Source organism: Cavia porcellus, unplaced genomic scaffold (genome assembly GCF_034190915.1).
Source record: "Cavia porcellus strain 051 isolate PalLab524CR breed Dunkin Hartley unplaced genomic scaffold, mCavPor4.1 scaffold_7, whole genome shotgun sequence".
Taxonomy (NCBI): Eukaryota; Metazoa; Chordata; class Mammalia; order Rodentia; family Caviidae; genus Cavia; species Cavia porcellus.
The window spans coordinates 50,786,413-50,793,354 of NW_026947490.1; the positions used below are offsets into that span (position 1 = coordinate 50,786,413).

General features: G+C 37.2%; 1 pseudogene; it reads left to right on the forward strand.

Annotated features, from left to right (window-relative positions):
- The first annotated feature begins 202 nt into the window (after positions 1 to 202).
- Positions 203 to 2,989, forward strand: LOC100730911 (protein SDA1 homolog; annotated as a pseudogene).
- The last annotated feature ends 3,953 nt before the right edge of the window (positions 2,990 to 6,942 follow it).

Here is a 6,942-nt window from a genome sequence, read left to right on the forward strand (position 1 = left end):
TTTCTGTCTCATGCTGCAAGGCACTTATTCTACCACAGGCCCTTTTGCTTCCCTTGTAAGAGACCCAAAGAAAATAGAACTGCCCGGTCTTCGACTCAGTCTTTTAGAATTATTTAGAAAATACCCTGTCGGCTGTTTCTGGCTGGGCTCGGCAACCAGAGTGCCAGTCGCAGCTGGATGCAAGTTTTTCTAGAATTACTACTCGAGGAGCCAGCCTGCAGCCAACATATCCAGCAGAAACAACAACAAGCTGCCCAGCAACTTGCCGCAGTTACAGAATCTGATTAAGCGGGACCCCCCGGCCTACATCGAAGAGTTTCTCCAGCAGTATAATCACTACCAATCCAATGTGGAGATTTTCAAGTTACAACCAAAGAAACCCAGCAAAGAACTGGCAGAGTTAGTGATGTTTAATGGCACAGATTGGTCACTGCTATCCAGAACATCTAAGTAACTTTCCTCAAGAGCTCAAAGATCTTCTCTCCTAAATCACACAGTCTTAGATTCAGATCTTCAAATGACATTTTGCAAAGCTTTGATCTTGCTGAGAAATAAGAATCTCATCAGTCCATCAAGTCTGCTGGAACTCTTCTTTGAACTTCTGCGTTGCCATGATAAGCTTCTGCGAAAGACTTTATACACACATATTGTGGCTGATATTAAGAATATAAATTCAAAACACAAGAACAATAAAGTGAACATAGTACTACAGAATTTCATGTACACTATGCTGAGAGATAGCAATGCAACTGCAGCCAAGATGTCTTTGGATGTGATGACTGAGCTCTACAGAAGGAACATCTGGAATGATGCCAAAACCATCAATGTTATCACGATGGCGTGCTTCTGTAAGGTCACCAAGATATTGGTTGCTGCTCTTACATTTTTCCTTGGGAAAGATGAAGATGAGAAAAAAGATAGCGACTCAGAATCTGAGGAGGAAGGACCCACAGCAAGAGACCTGCTCGTTCAATATGCCACAGGGAAGAAAAGTGCCAAAAATAAGAAGTTGGAAAAGGCAATGAAAGTGCTCAAGAAACAAAAAAAAAAAGAAGAAAAAGCCAGAGGTGTTTAACTTTTCAGCAATTCACTTGATCCATGACCCCCAAGATTTTGCAGAAAAACTACTCAAGCAGCTAGAGAACTCTAAGGAGAGGTTTGAAGTGAAGATGATGCTTATGAACCTCATCTCCAGATTGGTGGGAATCCATGAGCTTTTTCTCTTCAATTTCTACCCCTTTCTCCAAAGCTTTCTGCAGCCCCACCAGAGAGAAGTAACAAAGATCCTCCTGTTTGCTGCACAAACATCTCATCATTTTTTACCTCCAAAGATCATTCAGTCATTGCTTATGACTGTGGCCAACAATTTTGTTACTGACAAGAACTCTAGGGAGGTCATGACAGTAGGTATCAACGCTATAAAGGAGATAACAGCTCAATGTCCTCTAGCCATGACTGAGGAGCTTCTCCAAGACCTGGCTCAATATAAGACCCACAAAGATAAGAATGTAATGATCTCTGCTAGAACTTTGATCCAGCTCTTCCGGACGCTGAATCCTCAGATGTTACAAAAAAAATTCCGGGGCAAACCTACAGAAGCTTCTGTAGAAGCAAGAGTACAAGAATATGGTGAATTAGATGCTAAAGATTACGTTCCAGGAGCAGAGGTTCTGGAAATTGAGAAAGAAGAGGATGCTGAAAAATGATAAAGATGGGTGGGAAAGTACCAGTCTCAGTGAAGAGGAGGATGCTGATGGCGAATGGGTCAATGTGCACCACTCTTCTGACGAAGAGCAGCAGCAAGAGATTTCCCGGAAACTAAGCAGCATGGACACGGAGAAGCAGAAGGCCTAGGCTGCAGCTGTCAGCACCAGTCGAGTCTTGACTCAAGAGGACTTCCAGAAAATCCGCATGGCCCAAATGAGGAAAGAGCTCGCTGCCGCCCCAGGGAAAGCCCAAAAGAGGAAATACATTGAAATAGACAGTGACGAGGAGCCCAGGGGTGAATTACTGTCTCTTTGAGACATTGAACGTCTTCATAAAAAACCTAAGTCTGACAAGGAGACACGACTAGCAACTGCAATGGCTGGAAAGACAGACCGAAAGGGATTTGTGAGAAAAAAAAAACCAAAATGAATCCATTTTCCAGTTCCACAAATAAAGAAAAGAAAAAACAGAAGAACTTTATGATGATGCGATACAGCCAGAATGTTCGGTCCAAAACCAAGCGGTCCTTCTGAGAAAAGCAGCTAGCACTACGAGATGCACTTTTGAAAAAGAGGAAAAGAATGAAGTAAATTCCAAGCAAGTTTTCCATTCCAAGGAGAACGCTAAATTTGTGCAGTTATTCTGAAACATAGTAAATGTAGCGTATTTATTTATGTTTAAAAGCCCCAAAAGTACTATATTATGTAGCAGTTTGGTGTTTTTAATTTGGGATGGGTAAGATGAGAATGTTCGAAATGTAACTAGTGGTATAAAATGATTGTAACATTCATGCGTTTTAACATTGAGTGCCAATTAATTGTCACTGTACATATAAAATTGAATGAGCCATAGCTCCTTCACTCCAGGTGTTTGGAGGGGCAAACTGTGTATATATGTGTGTGTGTTCACAGGGCAGTGTAAATAGTTCTCCTGTGGAAGTAGGTCTGCCTGGAATGTGTGTGGGAGCACTGAGGCTTTACAGACTAACTCTACAAAGATGTGAGTTAGCCATTCTCTAAATAAAGGACCATGTTACAAGAGTAAGAGATTCTTACTTGTAAATAGGCTTACCTGCTTAAAACAGGTCCCCGCTGTACAGATTTTACACAGATAATTTAGCTGTGTTAATCAAGTTATTTCAGTATTTTTTTCAATGCTATATAAATGCTTTTTGGGTAAGACTTTACTTTAAAATTGCCTTACGTTTAAGTAGTAATTTTGAAACTTCTTTATGTTTATCATTGAGCTGCCTACTTTTTATATTGGTTTCCTCAGCCTCACATTGTTTGCTTTGTCCTCAATAAAAGATCTCTGAAGTAAAAAAAAAAAAAAATACCCTGTCTTCTTTATATTCATTGACTCATGTATTTCATTACAGCAACATTAAGCTGACTAATACAACATCTTGTGCCTGGCTTTGGAATCATAGATAATACCTCACCTTGGGAAATGTCCCGTTTTCTGAAAGAGTTAATGATAGATTGATACCATTTCTTATCTGAAAACTCAATAGAATGCAACAGATAAAAATCACTTGATTTTGGGACTTGTGCTAAAATTTTAAGTATTAATTCAAATAATTTTAAGTATTTGCTTGGTACAGATCTATTGAGATGTTCTAATTTGTTTTTTAATTGAATTTGTGATTTCTGTATAAATGTCTCCCCAAAGCCTTAAGTGATCATAGGTGGGGTTTTTCAGAGGTGCTGCATCCAGTGTGATGTTGAGATCAAGAGTGTATAATTGCTAAATTAGCCCACTAATTAGTAATGTTTGGGTATAGTTCCTGGTAGGATTAAAGCTAGAATATAAAGGACAGAAAGAGGGCGTCAGTGGCTGCTTGCTGCTTTTTCACTACGTTGCTGCCTTTCTGCCTGCCATGAACTGTTTCTTCTCTGTGATGCCCCTCTGCCATGCCACCCTGCCTTGGAGCCAATTACGAACTGAAACAGCTACACACTGTGAGTGACAATAAACATTTTCTCTTTTGAGTACTGGGTATGTTGTCTAAGCACCTAGTATTGGGTATGTTGTCTAAGCAATTAGAAAAGTAGTACAAACATCGAGATGTTCTAATTTGTTTAATTGTCTAATTTGTTGAAACATTCATAATTGTTTCATAATCATTTCAATTTCTTTAGAATCAATATTGATGCTTTCTTACTCCTGATAGATTTTGCTTTCTTTTGTTTTCCGTCTAGCCAACAGTTGTCAATTTTGTCAGTCTTTTCAAAGAATCCATTTTTCTTCTAGGGTTTGACTTGCATCTTTATTATTCTTTTGGGTTTGATTCTACTTTTCTAATTTTTAGGGTGTGAGCTTAATTTTTGATGCAATACTTTACTTCTTTTCTGATAGCTGTTGAAAGTAAACCATTTCTCTCTAAACACGGTTGCAGCCTCTTGTAAATTTGTATGTGCCATTTCTGTTTTTATTCATTTAAAATATTTTGAAACTTTCTCTTGTAATTTCTTTTTTGAACCATGAGTTATTCATAAACATGACATTTAATTTCTAGATATTTGAAATTTGCCCAGATGTCTTTCTATTGTGGATTTTTATTCAATTTTATTGTGTGGCTAGAGAGAATATTTCATATAATTAAAAACATGTTAAATGTATCAAGACCTATTTTAAGGCCTATCATTTGTCTCAAGAATGCTCCAAATGATCTCGAAAAGAAGGGGTATTTCCAAGTCTTTGGATAAACCGTTCTTTAGATGTCATATATTAAATATCAGTTAATGGAATTGCTCACATGTGATTTCGCCATCACTTATTAAAATATCCACTATCATCATTGTGTTATTTTCCTTTCACTTCAGCAAATTCTTTTACTTCACATATTTTGATAACGTTTGTATAGATACATTTCAAATTGTTACATATTTAACAGTATGAAAAACCCTAGTACTACTGCAAATTCTAGGAAATCACCTTGATTGTTTTATCTGATTGTCTATTTTAAAAATGTTTTTAGACTATTGTCAATAATATAGTATTTTTAAAATGTGACTTTGTTAGTTTTTTTGAAAATAATTTTTCCTTTCAAGTCTTTGTCTGCTACATTCAAAGTAGTGGAACACTCAGTTTTTAGATTTCTTGCTATTTTTCCTTGAGTATGAGTCACACTTTATTTCTATGCATCTCTCTCAATTTTGTTTTTGTTATTGTCGAAATTGGAGATTTTAACCAATGCATTACATATTAGAAACTTTGTATCCTGATTTTTTTTTCCTCTAAGGGTTTTACTTACTGTTTTGCTTGTTTAGTAAGTAGCCTGGACTAAAGAGAATCTGATTCCTTCAAAAATGTGGTTGATTAAATCATTAGTTTTTTTCTTGTTTGTATATTTTAGTCTGTCTTTTAATGTTTATCACTGTATTTGTACAGCTTAATGTTTAGACAAGATTGGTCAAGACTGTTTAAAATGCTCAAGCCAATAAGGCTTCCAGTCACTGCGGATGGACTTAAATAAAGTTTGATATAATGAAAAATGTATTTGGTCTTTTTCCTGGTTCTGGGAATAGACTTCTAACACCCTTGGTATTTCCTGAATACAAGAGTGCTTGCTACTGCTAATGAGCTCATTTTGATCATCATACTTGAGTTTATGTTAAGGAGATAACAGAGTAGCTCATAGATAAACTCACAATAGGGCTGGTCACCAGAAAGACCAGCAGTTTAGAGGGCTGGAACTCCAGGCTTATTTAGCAAGACACTGGGAAAGGAGAGGTGTCAGATGATGAGACTGGGGCTAGAACAACCTCTTAAACAGTGAGATGTGAAAGTACATGTGGACAGAGGATTCTGTGCTCAAATCCATTCCAGATATAGCCTTGGATACCTTTTCATCTTGCTCACTTATATCCTTTATAATAAACTAGTAAGGCAAATATAGTTCTGTGAGCTACTCTAGCAAATTACTGAACATGAGGAAGTGTGGGTCACAGTGAAACTGTACCTGTCCTAAGTTTTTTGAGGAGAAATTTACTGATTTGGGTCAGTAAATGAAAACTTGTATGCAGTTTCTTGCATTACCTTTAATCTGCCTTACCTTAAAGCAGTTTGTCTATATAGAAGGTGAGGTCAAAGAAAATGTAAGAGAGACCCCTCGAGCCTTATCCTCCTTATAGTCCTGGAACTTCATTTGTTGTTTGTTTTTTGAGGTGCCAGAGATTGAATGCAGAAACTTGTACACCTAGGCAATGACTGTACCACTTAGCTATACTCCCAGACCACAGAACCTATTTCATACAGAGATATTCTCTAGTCTCTACCTCTCTTCCTTCAGGCCTCCCTGATACCTCTAATTCTTTCATAATACCCATAGTCCACACTGAGTCAATTAAATAATCATGGGTGAGCTTTCAGGACCACGTCCTTTACTTTTTTAGTAAATTTATAGACTCAGCAGATGTCTAAAATAATAGTTATTCACTCTTGTTCTCTGGGATGGACCTGTTTCATCCATGTCACTGGATTATATGTTACAGCTGGAGGCTGTCAGCTTAAGGGTCCTGAGAAACTCTTGTTAAATCTTCTGGGCCACAAATCCACCCACCAAATTCCTCCCACATGCCCTCTGGATGGAAAAAACATCATGCATCTCTTTAATATGACTCTTCCAATGTTATCAAAAGTAACAGGAAATTGAGTCACTCTATTTACATTTTTGGGTAACTGTCGTGATGGTATCATATCCAGACAACAACTCTGCATGAACCATGTTACACTGCACAATAGCTTTCATATCTGTTTTTCTGAACATTACAGCACTCTATATTTTAAAGTTTCCTCTTAGACTTTCACTTAGTTTGACAAAAGCAGAGTTTTATTCTAAACTTTTGCTTATTTTCATTATAATTCCTGAGGGGAGAACTCTGAATCTGCCAAGTTCCCAAAGCAACTTGTAATATTGTCTGATCATTCTAACAGTATCATTTAAAACATAAAATGAGAAAATATATTAAATTTTCCCTTAGAAATCAGATAAGTATAAAAATATATAACTTTTAGCACTCAGGATACCGAGACAGGAGGATGTCCTCAAGTTCAAGGCCAACTTGGGCTACACAGTGAGTTCAAGGCCAGCCTGAACCATATAGTGAGATCCTGTCTCAAAAAAGGCCAAGCCAATCCAACATAAAACTCCAAAAATAATTTCTTTAAGATTTTCCCTGACCCACTTTTGGAGTAATAGATATTATAGAACCTATAAGTTTATGTCCAGGA